Raw genomic sequence first — 27,919 nt, forward strand, 5'->3', positions numbered from 1 at the left:
TCAGACACCCCTGCCCAACCTTCCCTTCCCATCCAAGGCTATAGGCTTGAGCCAACCACATGCGCCTATGTGTTATCAGAGGAGGAAAATGTATATATGAAATTGCTACAGGTGTCATTCCACATGGACCACAAGATTGAAGCTGCACCACGGGAGCAGAGCTCATGCAAGAAATGGCATCGACTGAGAAAGATGCGAGTTACATCTAGACGCTTTCACGAGGCATGCCATGTTCGCTGTCATACATCAGCTGAAAATCTGGCACACAGAATTCTGAGGGGGACTGTCATGATGAAGGATATGAGGAGAGGAATCGATATGGAGCCACTTGCCGTGACAGAGTACTGCAGTTTAAAAAATGTCAACTATTCACCCTGCGGGTTCATTATACACCCTGATGCTCCATGGCTGGTATGCTCCCCCGATGGAGTTGTGTTTGATCCTTCTGAAAATCCACCATTCGGCCTGCTGGAAATTAAATGCCCCAACATCAGGAGTTACGTTGACTGTCCCTACCTGAAAATGTCTGGTGGCTCTTTGCAGCTTAGGAGGCAGCACAAGTACTATTGGCAAGTACATGGTCAGATCCTCCTAACAGGTTTGGAGTGGTGCAATTTCGTGGTATGTACCAGTAGAGAGTGAGGAGATTTTTTTACCACTACCTACTGAAGTGTTTGTGTTTAAGTTATTTCAGATTTCAGATTTTGCTTCATTTAATGACTGTGTTAAGTGTGAGTGTGGCCACATACCACTGGTGGTCCATTCAATTACACTGAAATTATTATACAATATTATATTTATGGTATTCTATATTTATTGTATTCTTATTTAAACGATATTTACATATATACACTCATGTACACACACACACACACACACACACATATATACACACATACACTATATTTATACAAGATATACAATATAATACATATACCTATCTATATCTATTATATTTCAATACACATGTATATATACATATCTTTATACAGCATTATATTTATTGTATTATTCATAGTTATTTACACTAAACAATATTTACATTCATACACTATATTTATACAATATATATACCTATCTATGATATTACAGTATATATACATTATCTTTATACAGCAATATATATATATATATATATATATATATATAATATATATATATATATATATATACACACACACACACTATATTTATACAATATATACCTATCTATTATATTACATTACACGTGTATATACATATATCTTTAGATTCTTATTGTTTTTGGTGTTATGTATTATGAAATTATAATAAAATATAAGGAAACACTGTCTTAGTTTTGTCTTTTGATCAGAGGTATGAATACAGAACAGAGTGTGAAATCCATAGTATTTACAAAAGTATATGTACAATATTTATACAAACTTAAGCACATCATCAAGGATGAGAGTTTTTAGACTCAATGGCTCCATGCCTTGACAAGTGGTCCACATTGGTAGTTCACAAGCAAACATGCCACTGTGTACAGTTGGTTTATGCTACCAGAAATGGACAAGGGGATGACTGTGTCAAACAACTCATGCTCTTTAATGCCACAGATAAGACGTTCAACATGTACCCTGAGCCTAGCCTCAGACTGAGTGTGTGCCACTTCATCAGCTGATATTTGTTTTCCATTGGTCAAGAAAACAGGCCGGTGGATTTTACATGGCACTAGGCTATCAATTAAGAAGCCCTTATCCACCATGATGGCCATGTCAGGGGTAAGAAGGTTAATGATCCCTGACTGTTTGAACAGCTCGCGGTCACTAATAGACCCTGCATACAGTGCAGAAACAAATGTTATTGCACCATGAGGTGCCATTCCTACTAAAGCTTTGAAGGTGCAGTGAGACTTGTAATTTGAAAAGACCTCACTTTGTAGTAGCACTGACCCCAGGACAAAGTACAGGAAGTTGGCCCAGGTTGTTACGATGCGGCTTACAGTGGTCTGATGTACTTGAAACCGATGACCAAGGTCCTTTTGCTTGAGGCCCAAAGCAAGATGCATCAAGAACAGGAAGAACTCGTCTATTGCAGGAAGTGCCCGAGTGTTTCCAGGCTCCTTGAAGACTTTGGAGTTGGTGACACGAATCATCCTGTGAGTTGCCGGTTCAATCAGTTCCCAGAAGGCCATCAGGTGGTTGTATGTTGCAAATCTGTCAAGAAAGAAATGTGCATTGGTTCTCAAATGGCATAAAATACTTATACATAGTTTTGTAGTAAGTTTAAAGTTTAGGAAATAGGAATGCTGAACTTCAAGTAACTGATACAACAATCTTGCACTATTGAGTAATGACAATTATGGAATTTGGTATGTATGATTAAACTAACTCTGGTTGTTGTTGAAGACAACAGCTGGTGTTCATACTTATAATTATGTTAGTCTACGTTGTTATTATTTTGGTCAGTGTAGCCTACTTTTAGGCTGCCTAGGCTACGTGTAGCTAGCGTATACAACTCCAATCATATTTATCAGAAACGTGGACTAGTGTTTTCAGGACAATGGCAACGCTATTACAAATGCTTACCACAGGCAATATAATCTTACCTTGTATAAAAGCGTATGTCCTCATCGGACCCAGCAAATCTCTTGAGACCAAAGCGGTGTATGATCTTTGTTTGCTCCAACTGCTTCCGTACATCTTCTATCTCCCTTTTTAACTCCTCGTTTTCATGTAGAACCATGTCCACAGCCAAGGGCGCTGTAAAGGGGTGGAAGGTTAGGACGATTCTAAGGGCCCAGGCTGATTTAGAAGAGCAGACCCCCTTTTTCTTTTCTTATTTCTTTTCTCTTTTTTATACATACATTAAATGTGCTAGGCCCCCTCATGCACTAAATGTGTCCGTTTTGACCACAGATTTAATATTTAAAAAAACAAATAATGTATTTACTGTTTCAGTCACACCCCTCCCCCTCACAATGGTTGATTCCACCTGCGCTGTCCGAGCTAGATCGCTAGTGTAGCGTGTCTTGCTTAGATTTAATATTTAAAAAATAAAATAACAGTGACACACGCAGACATGTCACATCAAAAGTCAGGGCATCAAAAACAGAAAGAAAAGAAGGAAAGAGAAGACAGAGAACGCCGAAGTCGACAGTATGTCACACAGTTTTTCAAAATGAAAGGTAGCTTGCCCTATTCCTGTATTCCAAAACTTCCAGAGTTATTTTTGTTGCTACATGACCTGCTTTTATCTAGCTAGCTTAGTAAAATAATTACTGAATTATGATTTACATCCAACAATACATCTCTGCTGTGCTGTCTCCGGGTTATCATGTCTCGTAGACACAGATTCAGCGGCTGCTGCACACCCCCGTCCCCGTCTCAGCCGAACAAGGTGAGCCTGAGCGCGAAACTTCACGAAGATTGAAGCCTCTAAACACGTCTTATCTACTGTGTTCGCCACATGATGATAACTTTACAAAACAAAAAGTAATCTACACGCTTAAAAAATTACAAAATCAGTTTGCCGTGTGTTCTGTGAAGTGACAGTGCTGCTGCTACGATCGATGCTGTCAAACTTGACCTTCTTAATATGAACAAAATGCCCCAGAAAAAAATAATATAAAATTGAATAAAACATGTGTCTGTTGTAACCATTGGCTATAAGGAGTTTACAAAATAGATATTTTAATATTTTAAGAAAACTAAATAGGCCAATAAAAATAATATGGTTATTACGTGTGTGTATGAAACTGATAAAGAATTATCTGAGGTCTGCTATGTTGCAGGATAGACTTTGTCACCTTGCCATACTATCCATTGAAAGCAAACTGGCAAGAAAGCTGAACTTTGATGATTTGATACATGATTTTGCCGGCAGAAAGGCACGCCGCTGGGCCATTATAAAGTGATGTTGAACATAACTTTGTTAGACCTGGATAACAAACAGTTGATGTCTGGTTCAGTACTTGTTTAGTCCTGGACTGGTTTAGGCCTGGCATTACTCCTGGTGTGTCTTGATTTTGAGCCCTTTTGGCCTAGCTAGTTTTATTCCTGGACTGATTTAATTATGGGTTAGTTCCACTTTTTTTCTGAGATCCTCTTCCACTGGAAATGAATGGAAACTCACAGTCGAATTGTATCTTGCCAACACAACGCACAACAGCACACACCAATGTTCCGATCTAGGTCGCATTAGCTTTTGGTATCGGAAAACCTTTTTCTCCATGGTTAAGCTGCCAAAAACTAGATATAAGAACAACCAGAAATGTTTATCATTGTTAAGTTTCACGCCATACACAAGGTTATCGCATACGGAACCGGAAACAGTTAGCCCAGTAGAGAGTGTAGTCGGAAATACGTCACAATCCCCGCTGCATAGAGCCTATTGGCCCACACGGAGCTGAGTACCAAGTATCACGTGACAATCTGTTTATTTATTTATTTATTTTATTGCAATCTTTAGAACAACGAACATTCTAGGGCAATAACATAACATAAAAAAATACAATAATAAGCAAAAACAATAATAACAAATTAATAGTAAAAGTAAGGAAAGTATACAATTATTCAAAGGAACCATTTTTTTTTCGCTTTGTTATTTCTTGTTTCTTTTAATGTTTGCAGGTAGTGACCTATTTCTATATTTAAAAATGACTAAAATTAGTGGGTTTTTTTTTGTTGTCGTTGTTGTTGTTGTTGTTTGTTTTTTCACTGCCCAGAATTTCCCATAGGCTATATATTGAGTAAATTCACGATATACCGAATTTCGACAACAGTATACTCATAAAAAATACACATAATTTTCTTTGAGTTGCAAATCAATTTTAGTACTTTTTTTTTTACGAAAACAATCCCAAACTATAGTTTTTACAATCATAAAATAAATGAATAATACTCTCATTTTCCTCTACAGAAAACACACTTCAAGAAACACAATTCAAAATGCAAACTTTGCAGTGACCTGTTTAACAGGATAAATATGATGAACAATCCTAAATGACAATAAACGACAATATAGATATTGAATAGCCAATAAATTGAGAAGACAGTGAAATGTGAGGATTATTATTTAAACCAATCAGAGACAGCTGTCCGGGCTGCTAAGCCTTACCCATTTCTTTACCCTGGAAATGTCGATATAGATGTTTTGTTACTTATTGTACAAACAAAATATCATTCATATCAGTTATCCTATCATTCATTGTTTTTCCTGTCAAGGAAAAAGGCATTGTTCTGTCAATGTTAGCTACATGATTTAAATGACTTAAAATTGGCTTAAGTGTTATAAAATAATATAATATAATTCATCTACCAAGGCTCCCATTAAGCCGTCAGGCCAAAAATAAACGAATGACACCAAAATAAATTAGATTTTTTTCATAATTATTATAAAATACATTTAATTTTTTATTGAGAAAATAAAATATTTTAGGTATGGAGGTGTTGAGAGACCCATAATTATTATAAAATACATTTAATGTTTTATTGAGAAAATAAAATATTTTAGGTATGCGCTGCAAAATGATTCATTGAAATGCAGACACAATTTAAGAACATCTGGTCACATGTTTATTCGTTAAAGCATCTCTGAACAGTTAATTTACAAGTCGCAACTGGTACAGAAGCACGGCACCACTGCCAACCCTAAACTCAGGGTTCTCATAGATGAGGGACAGTTCTGTTTTGAGCTTGGCCTTGTTCAGCATGGGGTATGCCTCCACTGTTGTTTCAAGTGCTGATTCAGGAAATGTCACACTGTGTTGTGGAAACAATTCTCCATGCAGCAATGTTGCACTGACGAGGTGCTGGGTAAAGGAGAACCGCTCCTTGGTATGAATCAGGATGGTATCACATACCTGTAAAACATTTTTAATCAAAGTTATTCTGCATGAACATAACATTCATCATTGTATTTTACAGTGTTTACTTCTGATTTTGCTATTCGTTTTCTAAACAAAACAAGGTCTACAGTAGCATTTCAATCAATAAAACAAGCCATTTTCTGCTACAAGTTAGTATATTATGTACCGTATTTTTCGAACTATAAGTCGCACCTAAGTAAAAGTCGCATCAGTCCAAAAATACGTCATGACGAGGAAAAAAACATAAGTCGCACTGGACTATAAGTCGCATTTATTTAGAACCATGAACCAAGAGAAAACACTACCGTCTCCAGCCAGGGTGCTCTATGTTTTCAGGGGTATGCTACAGGAGCACTGAGCAGCATAGAGCGCCCTCTCGCAGCTGGAGATGGTAATGTTTTCTCTTGGTTCATGTCGCACCTGACTATGGCCCCATTTACACTGCATGGTTCAAGTGACCCAATTCCGATTTTTTCCTCTCATGTGGCACAGATCGGATATGACCGGTGAACGTGTAAGCAGGAAAAACCGCATGGATTCCGATTTTCTCCGATCGGAGTCAGGCCACATTCATATGTGGTAATAAATCGGATATGAATCGGAGACGTGCATTTGCGTGTGCCATGTAAGCAGACAAATCGGATATTCCCCAGTAAATGCGAGTCGTACGTCATTAAAAAAGTGACGTCAACTCAGGTGGACACCACCAACTGAGATCACATGACTTATTATAGGCGTGAGAGGACGAAGGATACACACAGTGGAGCAATGCGGAGGTTTTAATGTCTTTTAAGTCTTTGGGGCGAAGAGACAGTGCAGGCAAAAATGCAGGGTTGTTACAGAAATAAATAAGAAAATAAATAAGTTTGAAGACATTTCACGAGATATGGGGAGGCATGACAGAAACATCATGCTACTTTTGACTGATCGGCACTTTTTTGCTACGGTTGTGAAGACTTGGCCCATCTGTTTTATTGTTTTATAACTGTGGCCAGCTACATGGTTTTCTTAGACTAGTCTTAAAAGTTTGTGATGTAATTATTTCCTTCTACACATCATTTTTAGTTCAATTAAAAAGTAGACTGGTTAAGTTTACTGTTTGGCTGACTGCTTTTTGGTCAAACTAGTGCTTAACATTTTAATACAGTGGCTATTTTTATGCTACTGGACTGATATTAGTTCCTTTTATTGGTCACTAAAAGATGTTATATCCACTCCTGTAAGTATAATAACTATTACCACCTCTAATTCAACCCGTTTGAGTAAACAGATATCCTTAAAAACCTGACAAGTTAGGTTTACTCAAACCGTTTGAGGAAACCGATTTCCTTAAACCATTTAAGTTTTTAAAACTTAACAGTTATGAGTACTCTGAACTTAATTCAGTTGAGTTTACTGAAAGAAGATATACATTGCAATTAAATAATTAAGTGATTAATTGAGTGATAATTGTGAATTAGTGATGAACAGCTGCTGTTAACAAACAGAATTACTGAAGAAAAGAGAAACACAAGAACTACAACTGACTTCAGACACAGCCTTAGATAAAATAAACTGAAATAAAATACATTAAATCTCTCAAGATCTGATTAAACAACCCTACAAACAGCATCACCAGCTCCACTTATTAATAACCAGACTGACTTTATTTCTGTCAGACGTCTACAGAAGATCTTATTGAGAATTAACTAAGGTTTAGATGTTGATTTAGTTTCATTTGAAGTAACCATGTTAGAGATCAGTGTCTTGCTTTAGTTGGGCTCTTGACCCTTGATTTCTGTCTTAGTTTTTTCTTTGGCTGTTGTAACTGTTTGTTGTAACTCAAAAGCCCGGAGAAAATATCATCAGGTGTTATACACACACACACACTCACACTCTTAGAAGCTGCTTTTATCCAAAGCAACTTACAGTGCATTCAGGTTAGCATTTTTTTTTATCTAACCTGCACCTAGATGTTGGTGTTATACTGTATATTGGTGATGATAATCATTGATTATTGAACTGTTTGGAGTCTAATCTCTGATGAAATAGGTGTTTTGTAATTAGTTGTATTGTTTACAGTAAAAGTGATTCTAAGAGCCAGTGATTCTGTGATTATCTGAGAAGCCGCTGCGTGTGGACGCGCCGCCATCTTGGTGTGGTGTCACTTAGTCACACACAGACATCAATAATCAGCATATGAACCTCAACAATGGTGACCATAAAAAAAAAAAAGAAACAATGCAGCAGAGCATGCTGGGAGCCATGGATGAGTTTTGTATTACAATAGTACCCAGCATGCATTGCAGCATGTTTTTTTTTTTTTTTCTCGTAACCATGGTTGTTGAGGTTCATATTCTGATTAATGATGTCTGTGTGTGACTAATTGACACCATAGAAGACCAAACTGTTTGGAAAATTCTTTATGTTAACTGAGTATGAAAGAACCACTGACTTTTTGAATGACTTTCATTGTAATCGACTGAACTAACTATAGAACACCTATTTAGTAAGATTTTGAACTCTGAACAGCTCCATAATTGATGATTATCATCACCAATATGCTGTATAACAACCAATACCTGATCATATTTTTTCTGGGTTTGTTGAGTTATAATAAAGATGTTTCAAAAACACATGGTTACAACGTCCAAAAAAAAATAATCTAAGATCGAAATCAAGGGTCAAGAGCCCAACTAAAGCAAACACTGATCTCTAACATGGTTACTTCAAATGAAAACAATAAATCAACATCTAAACCTTAGTTAATTCTCAATAAGATCTTCTGTAGACGTCTGACAGAAATAAAGTCAGTCTGGTTATTAATAAGTGGAGCTGGTGATTCTGTTTGTTAACAGCAGCTGTTCATCACTAAAGCTCAATCAGCACTTAATTAATCACTTGATTACATAATTGCAAAGTTTTTAAAACTTACATGGTTTAAGTAAAGGCAATCTGTTTACTCAAACGGTTTGAGTTACTGTGACTTGTCAGGTTTTACAGTGCACACAGAAGCAAGATTATGGCATGTGTTGCTTCTATACACACAAACACACACACACACACACACAATTATTTACAAAATAGCTATAATTACACTATTTCATTTTCTTTAGAATTATAATCTATATGCCATCTTTTGATGTTTTGTGTGTATGTGTGTGTTACCTCTGTAGCTAGCCTCTGTTGTTCTCCTGGTCCCAGTGTCCTCTGTCGCTTTTTGGGCTGGTGCTGCTGGTCAGATGATGCACTGTCCCCACAGAGAAAGGGGATTGAGCCCCTGGTCCAAAAAAAAATAAAGATAAAAATTAACAACGAATCTTTCTAACAACAGCAGCCTTTATCAGACAATAGTAAACAAGGGCATTTACCTGATTGCTTGCATGTTGTTTGTGAATCCCTGGACAGCTGCTTTAATGTAGACAGGGTCGATGTTCCTCTTCTGCAGCTGGTTGAATAGCATATCTACATTTGGCATGATCTTGTGAAACAATGCAAGGAAAAAACAGAAAGCCTCGTCTTCAAGCATCCTCACAAAACCCCCTGCCTCTCTGACAGTTGAGTTATCAAAGTTCCCTGAGTCTCTGATGATCTGAAAACATTTTAAAAGGTCATCCTTGTGTTCGTACACAGTGTTTACGGCGCGACTTTAAAAGTTCCAACGTGTTGTAGAGGCTCTGGGAAGTCTGTGCGCTACCACTTGGTCAAGCACGGCGATTCGCTTATGTGACCTGGAGAAGGCGGCAGAAAATCCACCAAGGTCAGAAAAAAAAGTTCCAATTCTGGGGATGTGTGATGTCGCCTGCTGTATGATGAGGTTCAGCTGATGCGCATAACAGTGAACGTAGTGAGCATTTTTGTACACATCTATTATCTTTCGCTGCACTCCGCCAGTGCTTCCTCTCATTACAGTAGCCCCGTCATAAGTTTGGGCAATTACTTTGTTTTTTGCCCATTTGGTAGTATGGTACTTAGCCTGTCCAGAAGTGCTGTAGCGATGGACTTGGCGTTTGCGTTCTGAATGGTCAAGAACTCAAAAAAACAATCTTGGATATTATTATTAGAATCCATGTAACGTAGCACAAGCACCAGCTGACAGCGGGTGGAGACGTCAGTCGTCTCGTCAGCTTGAATGGCGATAAAATCAGCCGCAGTTACTTCCTCTAGAATGTAAACCTTTATTACTGATAGCATGGAGTCCAACAGTTCATTTTGTACCGTCTTTGATGTGCCCTTAAAAACGTTTGCTGTCTTAAGGTGCTCCTCTAGTACATTGTCTAGTGAGGCAACAAAATCCACTAAACCCCTAAAAATACCAGGGTTGTCTGACGAGTCAGTTTCGTCGTGCCTACGCAAGGGCAACTCAAAAGCCCCACAAAACTTAACACAATCAATTATCTTGGATAAAATATGCCGGTTTTTATCCACCTCCGCATTGTGTTTTCTTATCGCAATCCTGTGGCCGTCGTCTAACTGAGTAGCGATGTTCACTCTTCCCAAAATGGCTAGTTTGACAGAATTATCCATGTGTGCCCTGGTGTTTTCATATTTTCTTATTTTTTCAGAAAAGTGCTTCATATCTCTCACTCCCGTAACTGTCCATGCTGTATCTGCCCCAGTTGTTTTTTAAACAGCAAGCACGGAAAGCAAAATAAGGCATTAGCAGAAACGCGCCCACATAGCCAGGCCTTTTTGGTGTACCAACGTGAAGAGTAGCTTCGCGTGTACGTCTTCCCCTTTTCGCTTGTCTGCTGTCTGATTAAGAGGTCAGGCTGATCTGGACCCAGTTCTTTTACCTTCAGTTTTTCTTCAAATGTGTAAGTACATAAGAGCAATACCCACCAATTGAATGATCTCCCTTCTTTCCTCAATTGTTTGTCAATCTTTCTATTAAATTCTTCCACTTCACTGGAATAGTTATCAGAGAACAATCACTTTTGTGATAACAGAAATATCAGTAGCAAAATGGTGCACTAGGTATTGTGCAAAAATAATTCATATTGTACTCTGACCTGAAATGATAATCTGGACCAGAAAGGAAGACCTGCTCAGCCTCCGGCAAGGACAAATTCCGGAGGGCAGCCAGGGCATATATGATGGCCTATGAAAAACATTAATATAAATATACTGTTATAGCACTACTGAACAGCAAGCTATTAAACATGGGTCCAAAACACGAGTAGCACCAGCATGTAGTTTATACAGTAGCTTTTCTAAGCGCAGGAGCAGGACACAAACAAACACATTACATGGACCGGCATACCTCCGGAAAAAGAACACCACAGATGAAATGCACCACAGATGAAATGCACAATTGGTGTTCTATCCAGCACTCCTCTCAGATAAGAAACAAGATGTCCTGCTGTTCCTCACTGTCGAGGTAGACAGGCACGCGGGAAGAGGTTACCTTATTTAACCACTTAGAGGGCTTCCCGTTGAGTACACCCTTATGGACAAACCATGGTTCAAAAACAGTTATTTATAAGAAATGTATACTTTTAAGATAAAGATACAATAATTTGCAGCATAGTTAAAAGATACAATAGTACCACCAAATGCTCCTCAGATCCCTGTAACTTTACTATAAAGTCCACCAGTCTCTTTTCTTCTGTGGTGCGGTCATCCACAGACTCAATGTGGACTGGGACCTTCTCAGAGACAGCACTCTGTAGACAGACTGAAGAGTTCCTTGGACCAGGCTTCTGGCCTCATCAGTCCAGAAGGCAAACCGCTGACCATGCCTTTCAGACATTAAGAAGATTAATCTAAAGTACTGCATAGGCAAAAACTAAGGCATTTTGTGCACAAGTGACACACACAAATGTCTAATTGACTCAAAGGTGTGGTTTAAAACTGTTTAAAGCACAGGTAGTTCCAGTCTGTTTGTACAGAAATTAATATACATATATTGTTTAGTGGTGTCATACCCTTCTATTTTGAAGCGCTCCATCAGAAGAAGACACCACCACTTTCGAATTAAAGGCATGTCCATCTGAAAGATGTGTGACAGTGATGAGGAGGATCTTTAGTTCATGATGTATCTATTTTCTTCATGACGTGTACACAGACAACATGTAAAAGTGAGAAATTTCCTTGTACATTATTATTTTTTTGTTAAATCAACTAACCTCCTGGAAGTCAAACCCCACACCTGTCACAATGCAAGGGGTATACTGCAATAGAAAAGATGGAAGACATTTTATTCACAATTTTGACAGAAACTTGTATATAGTTGACAAAAATTGAGACCTTACCATAAGCATGAAAATCCCGCAGTCATTTCCAAAGGTTTGGCATGGCAATCCCTTAAAGCAGCAAAAAAGGTAACACACAAGTCAAATAGATGAAAGCCACTGCCACTCTTTTAAATTATGACATCTACATGATATGCAGAAATATGGGATATATATTTTTTTTGGAGTATCTAAATGTCCATTTATTAATCACCGCAATATCATGCCCAGTTTTTTCAGTCCAGCTCCCAGGATCTATTGTTTGTGCAAGATTCCTACAAAAAATGTTTTTAAAAAATTAAATTTTTTTTTTTGTAGCCAAAATATTATCAGTACAGGCTATAAGAACGTAGCCGAAATATTATCAGTACAGGCTATAAGAACGTAGCCGAAATTATAAATTGTTATATTAACATGTCAAACAGTATGCCTCATTTGTGAACCTAAAAATGGCTCTGTACTCATCATCACCAAATCCAGACTCATGCATTGCGTACAGTGAGTCTAAAAAGGCAATCTCTCTCATGAGTGGCTTCATGATCTATAATGTGATATTTGGTAAAAGATACACAACATTTAAAAAGTCATTAGGACAAAAAGTAGAGCTGGACTTGACAGTTTGAACTTTCATGATTTAACAATTACCACTACATGTACTATCTAGAATAGTGTAACAGTACCAATCCATTACACAGAGAACGAAGTGTTCTGGCCCATTTGAGTTGGTCCATGCTGGAAACACCAACAAGTCTTTCATGTCAACATCCTTCTAACATTAATCAAATGTCTTGTCATTGTGCAGATCTACATTTCTGTAACCACATACATATTTTATTTTATGCATACTCACTGGAAAGTTGACAGCCATGTTTTTTGGTGTACACTTCCATGTAGGAATTATGTACATGTCCTCTATATACATGTCTTTTCCCTATCGTAAAAAAAAAAAAAAAAAAAACTGAAACCATGTAACTACTTTGAAAGTAGACAATGATATGAAAGCATACAGTAACAGTTTAGGCTTTAATCTTGTGTTTCTATACATGTCACATACATGTTGCTGAGCTTCTTCATGAATCAGTTTGAAGCAGGCATTCCCAATCTACAAGAAAACAACCAAAGCAAATATCATAAAAAAAAAAAAAATACAATAAAAAAAAATACAAAAATGACTAATCCCCTCCTATTTTTTTACAAACTTCCCACTATGCACCTGGGAATCCATGTCTCTTTGTAACCCTAGGCTCCAAACCTCTTCACGGGTGAGACATATGGGCCCTTCTTTTATAATAATTTCTGCTCCAGGCCGTCTCGTGTCCAGAACATAGCTGAGCTGGAAATAACAATTTTTAGTACAGGAGCAAATATTCTTGCATTCGGATGGTTTACAATGACTTTAATATTTAAACCAGAAAGTCTTAAAAACATGTAGATGATAAACTTTCACTATATCATGGTTACACTGTGCAATTACACAGTGGGTGACATGCACACTGTGCGGTGTGGCCTGTACAGATCATAGATCAAATATCTGTTACACTCATAACTAACAATCAGATAATAGTGTGAGGCATGGCAAACAAATCACATTAATTAGCTTACCAGTTTGTCCTGGATAGGATTCAATTCTTTTTCCCAGGGCTTACACAGTTTTGAGAAGCCGAAGGGTGCTGGCTTTGGCGCAGTGAGGAACGATGGCTTGGGCGCAGTCTTGGGAGCTGCCTTGGGAGTGTCAAGGGATGCTGTCTTGGGCGCTGGCTCTGCTGAAACTAAAGCAGAAAAAAACTAAGTGTTCCTATTCATACAGGTCAGTCCATGTTAAAAAAAGCTAACCCATCAAATGAAAGAAGCACTGATCTTAGCACTGATATTCCATAAGCCTTTTGTCATACAGAAAAACATAATTAAGAATTTGACAAGAGAAGAGCAGAATGAGTCCCTCATTACTTACCAGTTGGTACATCAATGCCCATTGGAACAGTGGAGACATTCTCTGGGGATACTTTACTAAAAAATAAATAATTATTTCAAAATTGAGCAATAAATGTGCTGCATTTAAAACAGAATTGCTTAAAAAGAAAAAAAAATAATTACCCAACACTGCCTGGCTGTGCCTGTTCATTGTGACATCATTTCCAAAAGCCCTTTTTATGTTGCCCTAGACGTTGTTCATTTCTGTACGTGTTATGATGGTGTATAATATTCCTCATAAGGAACAGATGTGTTGAAGGTAAAGCCATGTTTAAAACCTAATTATTTTTCTTCATTCTGGAAAATAGCTGTTCTGCAACTTGACTGTTTACTTTTCCAGCCAGTTGTGGGACCCTGCGAAGCTTCCGCAGGACATCACGGGGATCTTTCGTATTGTCCTCGTGGAACTGATCATACAAAACATAATGCTCTGCTAAACCAGTCACTGGATGGCCTTCAGGGTCTGGAATCATTTTTTTACAATTCAGCCAAGGTAGTGAGACCTTCAGTTTCCCATCTTTGTCTTTGGCTATGTTGTCTGGAGCTGGGGGGCTTAACCGTCCTTCAAAGGGTTTGAAAGGCAAACTTTCTGGTTCTCTGAGATTCTTGTGGGTTGCTAACCCACGTGCAAAGTCATATATGATAACATTTGGCATGTGCTTCCAAGAAAGCAACATGTCTGCAAAGTCACGTGGGCTTTCTGCTCGAATGTTACACTTTATGCTGTACACAATGCCGCATGGGCACATAATTACAGCCCAACCACCTGAGATGGGGGGAAAAAAGTTGTTTAACCAACTAAAAAGGGCTTCATATGTACAGAGTACACTGAAAATAAAAGTCAGATAATTAAAGAGAGCCACCTTTGGAAGTTATTCAAGGAGGTCAGCTCGTGATCCAGACGAATCTAACCCACACTCCTTACATAATTTCCTAACCACCTGAACCTATAAAATAAAAACAAATTAAATGTATGAGGAGACACATGTTTTTTGAAAATAATGGCAACTAAAAATAGAAAATCTAATGAATTGTGTTTTTTTTTGAAAATAATGGCAACTAAAAATAGAAAATCTATCCTCTATTACTGTCATTTCAGAGACCTCAGCCGGGTTTTGGAGGACGGACTTTTTGATATTCCGTATTAAGAACATGGTTTGATCTACATGTTTTTGGACCTATCCATGGTGCCCAAAAGTTATAACTTGTGGGACTGTAAATGGATTTTTTTTGTTGACCTTTGAAAATATGACATCAAATAACAACCAAATAATTGTTAAAATAGCTTAATATTTACATAGTGATAAATGTAAACATATTATGTATCTATGTCCATGTTACTTTGTTTGTTTGCCACACAATTTTGCAGTCATTTTAAAAAAGGCTAACATATTTAGAAATTGTTTGCTTGCTTGAATTACTTGTTACAAATCCTCGACCAATCCTCTCCAATGATAGTGCCTCCCAAAAAATTTGCATATCAACCTCTCCATTGAAGTCTTCTGGGGGTGGTGAAAGGTCACTTACTAAAGAAATAATGTAAAAACATTACACAGAAGTCAAATGTGTATAGAAATTAAAAGCTGTGTGAAACTCTGGGTGTATTTGGGGGAAACTTAATACTAGAAGATAACACTTTTCAATGAAAGCATGCTTACCTGACAAATGGAAGGCCCCCTTCTTATGGAGGTCCATGATGACAACTGGTGGATGGTCCCCACAGTTCACGCAGGAATACTCATAGTCATGTTCTGTAAGAGCTTCAAAGTGAAGATATCCTTGCATAATCGTATCAGCTGAGGGAAACTGCACCCCTGTAGTCCTTTCCAAATACTCTACCACTCTGCTGACAGCAGTATGGACCTAAGAAAGAAACATAATAATGAAAAAACAATTATGCCATACATTTTTAACTGTACATTTCCCCACACAAAAGGACTGAATTACAGACTATACTTCAATTAAGATAAAAAATACCTGTAGCATATTCCTAATAGTTATGCATAAAGGGAGGTCAAGGAGTATCCGATCATTAAAATTGTGTATGCCATCTTTCCACTCCTGGTAGCGAAAGTAGGCTCCACACCGATGACAACATTTACAGTAGGTAGAAACATCTGGAAATTCAAAGATTCAACAAAAATCACAGTTTCCAAAACATTGAATGATTTTTAAAAGTATCCCAAATCTCCCATAGCAGATTAAAATTTTAATAATAATAATAATAATAATGATAATAATGAATATACATTATGGAATTACCTGGTGAGGATTTTTGCCTTTTGTGTAATAAGGACCGGGTCACTCAGGGGTACATTGCCAGGGCAGTGCTGGCACATCATTTCTTCTGGAATTAGATGCCTTGGGTATTCCTTTTCCACTGATGGAAGCCGAAAATTTTCAGGAAGTACAACAGGTAACTTTTTGTTCTTCAGAATATACTGGACCATGACTTTCAATTAGTCATCTTTTGGTGGATACATTATGTCACCCAGATCAGCCTCATCATCTCTGTTTTCATCCCCTGCTGATGTTAGGACTTCCACTTCCTCAGTGCGCCGCACTTTTCTGAAAAGTTCACGGTGTGTCTGTCTGAAATAAGTGCCATTTTCCTATATATTTTGTGTATGCATGATCTCTTTGTCCGATGACAAGGACAGTGCCATGAATTTTTTTTTTGTATCATACGACACAATGACCCTTCCCAATCGACTGTAATATGACACTGTAGGCTCATAAATAGAGATGTATTTCACTGACTGAGGCATTCCAATTTTGCAGTACACAGACAAAGGTACATGGTTGCTGTTGGCAAGGTTTTGCAGATCAAGGCAAACCTTCTTTTTATCCTCACCAAACCACTTGCTCTTCACCATTTCAGTAAGTGTATCTTCACTCAGTACAGGAAAGGAAGCATAGGATGAACAGTATGTTATTGATTTAAGGTGTATGCACTGATATGCTGTCAACCCACTCCTCCATGCCAACTCCATGTTCACCTGGCACTCAGTGGATTCACAGAAAACATGTTGATTTTCCCCCCATATCTTATTTTGAACACTGCAGAGGCTTATACTGGTACCATGAAAATGATTTGTGGACGGTATAAAATTCCATTCTCCAGATCGATACTAACATTCATTCTAAAGGTGGGAGGTTGCTGTGTGATGTCCTTTCGGTTTTCTTGTGTGCTTCCTTTCTATGTGCCTCTTTAAATTGTTTATGCATGAGATGGTGGCATATGGGACACTGTTTGTTGTTTTTGGATTTATGGTACATAGTTTTTTGTGATTTTTGTTTTTTTGTTTGTTGTTTTTGGACAAATGGTACATACATGTTTGTGATTTGTGTGTGTGTGTGTGACATTACTCACATATACATGCATACTACTGGATGTTCACAATACATATATTAAATAACACATGCACAATAATATGGAAATCGATACCAATACATATAATTTAACAATGAATGCATACACACTTGTAGATAACTTGCGTTATAATATAAAACTGACGCGTGCATACACCAAAAAAGACACTCGCACCTTACATATAAAACTTGATCCATGCATATACACCTACACACACTCGCGCATACATATAAACTTGCTGCATACAAACACAACGCACATACTCGCAATATATATATAAAAACTTGATCCGTGCATATACACCTATTAAACACTCGCATAAAAATGTAAACTCGATGCGCGCATACACATCCTAAAAACACTCGCGCATACAAAAAATAACACTTACTAATGTATACAGTTCAGATAAGAAAGACACTTTGCTGTGATTTGTGTACATATATATATATATGCAAGTGATTTCATATGTAGATGTGCTTGTGAACTTTTCAGTTAATAAGGAAGGCATCAGTGTAAAAGGAAGGCATTTCAGTGTAAACGGAAGGCATTTTCAGTGTAAACGGAATATATTTTCAGTGTGTAAAAGGAAGTCGTTTAAAAGCGTGAACCGGAAGTAACTTGTCTATATACCGCATTTGCAATCATGGATAGGGATCGTTCTACAACTGAAGCAATTAGCATTTGCAAAATGTTCTTTCTTCGCCCACATTATATAAACACGCAAACGATGCCAACATCATCCGCCGGTGTTTGAGTTCACGGACCATGATATCACACTCGCCAGCAGTTAATTGGCAGTCTCGATCTAGAAAAAGGTGAGAATTATACTTGTATGCAATCTTCATTTTATGCATCCAACCGCTATGAAATGCACCCAAACAGCCTAGCAAATGTACTTGCCCACACACCCACAGAGAGGTTAAAAAATGTCCTGCCTCTGTAGTTAAAAAATATAAAATGTGTTCCCAACTAAGTCCCAGTTTCAATAGTGAGCTTAGCCATTTTCAGAAGGAAGGATGTCAAGTAAATTTTAAATGTGATTAATTAAAGGTTTGCTTTTTTGTTAAACTGTGTTTGTTTTTACAGGCCAAGGACACAATACCATCGGACTTTTAATAAGGATGTTTATACTGTTGACCTCTCCTGACGATAATGTAGTAGTAAAGCAAAAAGAAAAAACACAGCACTGCATGAGATTGGAACACATATTAATGCGTTTGAATTTGACAAAACATGGGATAGAAATCATAGAAAAAGTGCCACATGCTGATTTACAGGTAAACAATATATATTTTTAAGATGTTATAGTTATTGTAAATGTTTAGTGTTGTGATGTATTATTTCAAAGGTTTATTAGGGATTTATTATTGAAAGGGTATTACAGTAAACTTTTGAATGGGGTCGTTTTTATAAATTCGTTTAATTCAGTTATAATTTATGTCTTGTAAGATAGTATATGTAAACATCTCATGTGAAAAATTAGCTTATTCTGGACAGAACTAAATAAAAAAATAACATGCAATTTTCATGATCCCCTCAAATTTTGTTTTCAACTATTAATATTTTGCAGATTCTGCAAGGATATGTAAACTTATGAGGGAGGTTGTGCCTAATGGTTAGAGAATCCAAAAGGCTGTGTGAGTTGAGTCTCGGGCCGGCAGGGATTGTAGGTAGGAGACGATGTGAATGTACAGCGCTCTCTCAACCTTCAATACCATGACTGAGGTACCCTTGAGCAAAGCACCGAACCCCCAACTGCTCCCCGGCTGCGCAGCATAAATGGCTGCCCACTGCTCCGGGTGTGTGTGTTCACTGCTGTGTGTGTGCACTTTGGATGGGTTAAATGCAGAGCACGAATTCCGAGTATGGGTCACCATACTTGGCTGTATGTCACGTCACTTATGAGTACAACTGTATATGGCCAAAAAACACACACACACACACACACACACACTCCAGTCTTACCAAGAGTAGTGGTCTTAAGGGATTTACGTACAAGGCCTTCAGCTTGAACACCTTTAAAATCAAGCTGCTATCCAGTTGCTGACCTTCACTTAAGGTGTAATGAGCTTGTATGGGATATATCCCATAAGTATTTCCAAACTGCACACAATTAAAACCAGTGGTACTAATAAACCCTTAAATAATACATCACGCAGTAAAACCATTTACCATATACACTAACATCTTTAAAAAAAAAAAAAAAACACATTACCTAAATCATGTGGCACTTTTTCTTTGATTTTTCTTAACAACCGTTCATCCCGTGCTTTTGGTCAAATTCAAAACGCATGTTTAATAGTATGTGGTCCCAAGCTCATGCAAGTGCTGTTTTTTCTTTTGCTTTACTACTACATTATCGTCAGGAGAGGTCAACAGTATAACATCATTATTAAAAGTCCGATGGTATTGTGTCCTTGGCCTGTAAAAACAAACACAGTTTAACAAAAAGCAAACTTTAACCACATTTAAATTGCTTGACATCCTTAATTCTGAAAATGGCAAAGCTCACTATTAAAACTGGGGACTTAGTTGGGAACACATTTTATATTTTTTAACTATAGAGACAGGACATTTTATTCTCTCTTTCTGTGTGTGTGTGTAATTTGCATAGCGTTTGCAGCTATTTCACGAAGATTGCATAGAAGTTAAATTCTCACCTTTTTCTAGATCGAGACTGCCAATTAACTTACTGCTGGCAAGTGTGATATGGTCCGTGAACTTTGCCGGCGGATAATGTTGACATCGTTTGCGTGTTATTGATGCTTTTGTATACCAGGGGTAGAAGGCCGAAACAAAGTGTGCGATTCAGAGATTGGTTTCTGACTGCAGTTGAGCAGGCAAACACATTCGATTCAACTGAATTGTAATTGATCTTATAATAGTGGGCGAAGAAAGACCATTTCGCAAAATGCTAATTGCTTCAGTTGTACCACGATGACAGGTTACTTCCGTTCACGATTAAACGACTTCCTTTTACACTGAAATGCCTTCCGTTTAAACTGAAAAGTTCACGCACATCTACATATGAAATCACTTGCATATATATATATATATATATATGTACACAAATAAAGCATATGTCTTTCTTATCTGAACTGTATACTTTAGTAAATGTTATTTTTTTAATGTATGCTCGAGTGTTTTATGGATGTGTATGGGCGCATCGAGTTTACATTTATGTGCGAGTGTTTAATAGGTGTATATGCACGGATCAAGTTTTTATGTATATGCGAGTATGTGCAGTTGTGTTTGTATGCAGCGAGTTTATATGTATGCGCGAGTGTGTGTAGGTGTATATGCATGGATCAAGTTTATATGTAGGTGCGAGTAGGTGCAGTTGTGTTTGTAAGCAGCGAGTTTATATGTATGCGCGAGTGTGTGTAGGTGTATATGCATGGATCGAGCTTATACATATATGCGAGTGTCTTTTGGTGTATGCACGCGTCAAGTTTATATGTATACGCAAGTTATCTACAAGTGTGTATGCATTCATTGTTAACATTATATGTATTGGTATCGATTTTCATATTAGTGTGCGTGTGTTTTTATATATGTATTTGTGAACATCCAGTAGTATGCATGTATATGCGAGTAATGTATAGGTGTATATGCACGTGTTTTATACATGTATTCATAAGCGAAGTTTGATTTAAATCCTACGCGGCGCCTCATACTTTTTCTTTAGTTTTGTCTTCACACAGACCCTTTGCATCTGTTCACTTGGGGTTGATGGCAGAGTGGTGGTGGTTGTAATTGGATCTGGGATGGTGTTGGTTGCTGTTGTTGGAACTGCCAACTTGATCTTTTTTGGAGATGGGATGGTTGTCACTGTCGGAGCTGGGATTGTGCTGGTTATGTCAGGGTGCTTCTCCTTGCACGAAGACAAGTGTTTAATGAAATCAGATTTACGTAAACAGCATTGACTGGCAGTGGATACAGTGGTAATGCAACTGTGGCCGGCAATGTAACCCACATCTGTGAATGGTATACCCTATAATGGTATAACAAGAACATAGAATAGATCATATATTTCAATTTGTAAATTGTGTATACCCAAAATTTGAATTAGGTGTTTGGTTTTCAAAAACAAATCAGAGAGCTTTGATTCACTGCTCAAATGGAACTGATCATAAAATAAATTGTGCTTTTAATGCACATTTTAACACCAATTGCATTTCCTGAGGGAATGTTTGAAAATTTTACCTTCATGGATAACTGCACGATTGAAATGGCTCTCTAAATGGGTTCTGATCTTGCTCAACTTTGATGGGTGGAACAAAGCTGAACTACAGAACGGGCAGTGAAAGTCCTTGCAGCATGTGGTGCATCTCTTCAACTCCCTTTTTGGATTGTTATATGCATCTTCAAAAAGAGAGAGCCTACTGTACTTGTAAGAATATTTTGAGATCATGAAAATATCCCTAGTGCCTTTTTTAATAATCTGTCCTACAATGAGCCTAACCAAATCCATAAAACCACTTCATATTGGCGATGCAGAACATGACAGAAACTAACACATGATAACAATGGACTGTATGTGGAGTAGGCCTGCAGATTAGGCCAAATTGTAACAAGCTATTAAACTGCCAAACGCCTCATTCATCATTGCAAAACAATGCCAAAACAACAGGCTAACACATAGTGTAACTAGGCAGTCAGTGCAGTTTAGTTATGAAAGATATTTTATACTTAAATATGGTAAAACAACGAGTATTAAGCCAGTATTCACACTAATACATTAAGCTGCAGGTAAATCTTACAAACCTTACATCAACTATGCTCTTGTCATCTGATAAGTTTAATTAATGTGCTGGCTATTCACTTATAATACTTCCTCATTAAAACTCAACAAGGATTTATGAAATCATGGCCACGAATTAACGTCGTAGTAATTAATAAAACTAGCTCACAAATTCTTAATTAGGTGGGAATTAATTATTAATTCATAGCAGTTCTCACTATGTAAACTTCGCACCGTTTAAACATTATAAAATAAAACTTAATTAAATATCGGTACTCACCGTCTGATTGATGTCCACGTCGTCCATCTTTAATTAGTGTTGATCCAGTACAGAAGGTGGCGCTGTCACAAAAAAACTAGGGTCCTAGAACTGCGGTCCTGAAAATGCAGCCTCCGGTTGTGCAGGAACATCCTTCTTGCGGTCCTGAAAGTGCAGCCTCCGGTTGTGCAGGAACACCCTTCTCGTCATATAAGTGAGATCATAATCAACCTTATTTATCTCCTCTAAACACAAACACAGAAACTTTAAACAAAAGGGCATGTCTTTCGTACAGTCTAGCACATCTTAAACTGTTTGATCAACACTGTCAGATGGAACAGCACAGAAGGAGACTCATCTTTTGGTCTGTGACTGTCAGCCGAGCCCTGAACCTCCAGTAACCGCTGACAGGCGGCGCCACAAACTCAATGAGTACACAAAATAAGAACATAAAATAAAAGTGAATTGATAGTAGGCTACTGATAATTCTTTGTTCATTTATACATATATACATATCATTCAAAAGTTTGTGGTTGGTAAGATTTTTTCATCACTTATGCTCACTAAGGCACTTATGAAATACAAATATAAAAAAAACAGTATTATTGTGAAATTATATTACAATTTGTTTTCTTTGTGAATACATTGTAAAATATCATTTATTCCTGTGATACCAAGCTGAATTTTCAGCATCATTACTCAAGTCTTCAGTCTCTTCAGAAATCATTCTGATATGCTGGTTTGGCGCTGGATTTTTTATTTTTTTGTTTGTTTTTTTTAAAATAAATAATAAAAACACTTTTATGTGTGATTTAATTTTCTACGAACAGATTTTGGGCAGTGAGGCATGTCACGCGCTGTCATTCATGTTGTCGTGCTGCTTCTGTTATTATTTAATTAAATGTTATGTATGGTGTATATTTTGCTTTATTTAATTTTTATTGGTGTGTATAGAGCTGAGTGCATGAATAACCTAAATGTATAATATTTCACTGATCATCCTCACTGTACAATGCGTAATTCAAAATACAGAGAAAATACCTGTCAAAAATCAGTAAGGAACATTTTTTCATATTACAGTACATTGGACCTACGGACCTATTTAGAGTGCTGTTTACAAAAGTTTACATCCCCTTGGCTTTTAATAGCTGTGTATGATTCCCTCAGTTGTCCTTATATAAAAATAATATACCTGTCCCAACCTGATATTATGACAAATTTGTGAAAAAATGGCCGAATATGAAATTGCTAGTTGAAGACAAATCATTCAAATTTAAGATGTTTTTGAGTTAACTGTTTGAAACCAATATACAAAACCACTTGTAGAGAAATAGACACATTATGTAAGAGAACTTTTGTCTTACAAAAGTGACAACTAGCCTTATATCTTATATTATTCTTATATTATTATTGTAAATGTTTATTCAATCTTCAGTAGCTACAAAACATCAAATGTCTAAATGGGTTCACCTCTTGTCCAGTATGGATTCATCAACACATCTGAAGTCTCTAGTGATTGACAGATTTAAAGAAGAGACGTGGGACAAACTTAGGTGAGTTTCCATAACACTGAATTACTTGATTATTTTACACACATTTTCCAAGAGATTGCGTTAATGTCTGCGAATTTGTGTTATAATTTGATTTTGATTTGAAATGTCTGCGAAATTGCCTTATAAAATGACGTGCAGCAAGGGTTCAAGACACATTGCTTGTTCTTCATTGTAGTTAATGCACATTTTCTTTGTTTATCTAAAGACTTTGACCAAATTGTGGTGCTGGGGCAGTTTGGAGAATATTTTTTCGAATTCTGCAAAAGGGCTGGATATGATCATACGTTGTGCACCCTTGAAGGAAATCTGTTTGAGTTTATGGAGAATCTGGACGCACTGCATGACTATATCTCTCTTTCCTGGAGTGAGCAGGACATTATTATTCTCATAAAAATCTTGAGGAGAATTTCAAAGACTCAGTTTAATAATTTATTTGTTAATCCAGAATGAATAGCTTACTTTTGATGTGCAAAATAAGACCTTTAATTCTCACTCAATAATACTTTTTCTTAATGGGTGATTCGTTCAATCATTCATTCACTGATTCATGCATTCAGAATCAGAAATATTTATTCTTGTGATTATCTTGTGAGAAGAACTACAACACCTCTAGAGTGATCTCTAGTATGCACTGACAAAATGTGCAAATTTTTATAGCAAATCTGTGTTATCTTCATTTTATTTTAGGAAATGAATGCACCATCATTCCGTGTAGAAAATAAAACAATGACGGCACCTTGCTGTTATACTTCTACTCAGACCGACGAGGTCTTTATCATATCGTCCCTGATAAACAATTACTGATCTATCTATCTAGATAGCCATATATATATATATATATATATATATATATATATATATATATATATATATATATACATACTAAATAATCAGGAAGTAATCTGATTTTCTAGTTGACTGCATTCTAATGCTGTAGGTATCATCGGAGCTGTAGCCAGAGACTTCTTCAACATCAAGTCATCTGATAAGGTCTGACTCCTTATCAGCAACATTCATACATTTTCCTGAGATGGAGTTTAGAGTAAACGTAGTTTGAAATTTTGTATTTCTAGGTGTTTGTATTGGGATTAATTAGATTTTTCTTTCCACCTCAGGTAAAACTTTAAGGGCATTTGAGCCTGCGTATCCAGATAACCTGTGCATTGATCTGAAGACATTTTGCAATGCCTTCTTTTTCCATGTTGTGTTTGATGAAGAAGTAAGGGGTAATTGAGGACATTGTTTCTTCAAACAAAGTATTTGAAATCATTACATTCACTGCATATTTAAAAATAGCAATTTGCCAGTTGTGACAGATATTTTGAGGATTTGAGCGAGAGAACTAACTCCTCTGCTTACAGATAGTTTGAAAGAATTGTACGTATTTAACATTTTCTGCCTTGCTGAGTTTGTTTTTTTTTTATTTTTTTTGAGTTTCTGTTTGGTTAATATTTTGAAAGTTGTTGTTTCCTATTCAGAGAATCGCGCCAGGCTTACAGAGCTGCTGCGGCCAGCTGGATCAATATTTCACCATCCAGCATCACAGGTGACTTTTAACATCTGCAGCATCCACAAGTTCATTAATAGCCATTTTGTTTTGCAGACACAAAGAGACAGAGTGCCTATGGGTTGGAAAGAGCGGCCCATGCTAAAGCTGAGAGGAGAAAATTCTAGAAAAGTTGATGACTTAATGTATGTATGTATTTATTGATCATGTATGTTATGTAAGACTTTTACTACTCTTAATTCTGTATTTTACTATTTCAGCCATTTATACCTGATTGTTACTGCTGTTCTGTCAAATATTCTGTTTTCCCCTGTGTCTGTAATATGAGCAATATGTATAGTTTTTATTTTTAATTTTACTATTTCAGCCATTTATACCGTTTGCACATCCAAGAGCATCTAGAACAGTGGTTCTCCAGCACTGTACATCGTAAATATCTTTAGGTCTTGGAATCTCTTACATGTGTGTTTGATTAGGGAGACATACAAAATGTGCACAGCTGGGGGAGCTCCAGGAACAGATTTAATAACCAGTGCCTTAGAATGCATTCTGAACCATCAGCTTCCTGAATTATAGCGTAGATGCCTTTTAGACCAACCCCACATATTGTACAATACTTGATTATTTTGTTGGGTTTCACTTTATTTTAAGGTGTCCTTGTTACAGTGTAATTATACATTTAAGTACTGAGTAATATTAATTAATTACATGTACTTACTATATAGTTAGGGTTAGGATTTGGATTTGGCTTAGGGTTAGTTGCATGTAATTATGCATAATTAATTGTTATTATAAAAGTAAGTACATGTAACATGTGTAACAAGGACACCTTAATATAAAGTGTTACATTTTATTGTATATTTCATTTCCAGATTTATGTATTATACACTTTGACAAATATTTATTAACTACATTTAGAATGATTTTTTTGCATTCAATAATTCTCAGTGTCGTGCACATTGCAGGGCACCCTCTCATAATTATATATATAAAAAAAAATGTTAATATTGTTAAACATGTTTTAATTACACTAATTAACACATATAGGTTTGTTGCTAACCAGATGAATCAATATAAACAAAATCCATCTTATCATTTATAAAAATACATTTACACCGAGATTAATATTTTATGACATTAATGTTTTAAATATAAAATTTTGAACAGAAATATGAAATGTTTGAAATTATATGTTATTGAAATTATACTATTATATATGAAACTAAAACTGCCAGTAGGTGGTGTCAAATCTCATATGTAAATAAATTTCATACCAGAATAAGTACATTTTAGAATCATTGATTCAAACGATTTGTTCAAACTGACTGATTCGTTCATGAATCATGAAAGGCCCATTGAATCATTGACTCGATTTGTTCAAAAACACTGATTCATTTATTCAAGAACAAAACACTGCAACTTCTTCTTTGGTTGTTACAATTATCAAGCATAAACTGTCAAAATTGAGACTGTCTAAAAACATTCAGTTTATATAATTAATTTGCATCGTATTTAAATTGATACTGCTTAAAGGGGTCATATGATGCGATTTCAATTTTTTCTTTCTCTTTCGAGTGTTACAAGCTTTTGGTGCATAAAGAAGATCTGTAAAGTTGCAAAGACTAAAGTCTCAAATCCAAAGAGATATTCTTTATAAAAGTTTAAGAGTCAACCACACCCCCCCTAAAATGGCTCGTTCTAACATGCCCTAACGTCTACATCACGATGTGGTAAGATTTGCATAACGCCGCACAAATGTTCACGCAAAGAAAGAAGGCGTAACTTTTATTCTCTCTGTTGCTGCCGCTGCCATTTTGTGGAGCCTGTGTATGTTTCATTGTGAAAGTGAAACTACTTTGGCCTTTCAAAAGAGGACATGACTAGAAATCAGTGGTTAAGCTGTATTTCAACACTGTTCCAGAACAGTCCAACCCAAATACTCAGATGTGTGCTGTGCATTTTATGGAGGATGAGGACTGTTTCCTGAACCAGTAGCCTGCAATGAGTCTGTGGTGCATTTGTTGTTTATTTGATGTTGGTCAGTTCAAACTTTGCAAGTACAGTCTGGCGCTTCTGACTCACAGCCTGTAAGTATTTTTTTATATTTAAAGAATTTTCCAATGATGATTCAAACGCGAAATTTGAGCAGTAGAGTAGGCTTGTTGTTTGTTGTTTCTAAGAACACAAATGCAGACATGGTTTTATGTTTACACAGCGCGATACGCAACGCAACTCATGAAAAGACAGTATAAGACATTATAATTAGTAATTATATAAAGTTTGGCAGTTCAAACTTTGCAAGCAGTAATGGGTTTTATTGGTTTTGTCTCATCTAGTGATGTCCGGATTGCAAACAAATCTTTCTATTTAACCGGATCTTCTTAGTGAACAGGTTGAACCAGTTCACCAAATCGAACTGAATCGTTTGAAACACGTCTCCAGTACGCACTAATCCACAAATTACTTAAGT

At 36.7% G+C, this 27,919-nt stretch overlaps 3 long non-coding RNA genes across 3 annotated transcripts; all 3 read right to left on the reverse strand.

The window, feature by feature from the left end:
* Nucleotides 1-10,457: 10,457 nt before the first annotated feature.
* Nucleotides 10,458-11,793, reverse strand: LOC122147656. The gene is made up of 4 exons (XR_006161713.1): nucleotides 11,359-11,793; nucleotides 11,073-11,255; nucleotides 10,822-10,910; nucleotides 10,458-10,717 (listed from the first exon to the last, which is right to left on the reverse strand). It is a non-coding gene; the product is annotated as an uncharacterized LOC122147656 (long non-coding RNA).
* Nucleotides 11,794-12,978: 1,185 nt separating this feature from the next.
* Nucleotides 12,979-14,962, reverse strand: LOC109095531. The gene is made up of 5 exons (XR_006161712.1): nucleotides 14,877-14,962; nucleotides 14,137-14,779; nucleotides 13,994-14,049; nucleotides 13,645-13,811; nucleotides 12,979-13,375 (listed from the first exon to the last, which is right to left on the reverse strand). It is a non-coding gene; the product is annotated as an uncharacterized LOC109095531 (long non-coding RNA).
* Nucleotides 14,963-15,432: 470 nt separating this feature from the next.
* Nucleotides 15,433-16,554, reverse strand: LOC122147653. Its single transcript, XR_006161709.1, has 4 exons — nucleotides 16,276-16,554; nucleotides 15,991-16,130; nucleotides 15,672-15,876; nucleotides 15,433-15,539 (listed from the first exon to the last, which is right to left on the reverse strand). It is a non-coding gene; the product is annotated as an uncharacterized LOC122147653 (long non-coding RNA).
* Nucleotides 16,555-27,919: the final 11,365 nt, after the last annotated feature.

Source organism: Cyprinus carpio, chromosome A15 (assembly GCF_018340385.1).
Source record: "Cyprinus carpio isolate SPL01 chromosome A15, ASM1834038v1, whole genome shotgun sequence".
Taxonomy (NCBI): domain Eukaryota; kingdom Metazoa; phylum Chordata; class Actinopteri; order Cypriniformes; family Cyprinidae; genus Cyprinus; species Cyprinus carpio.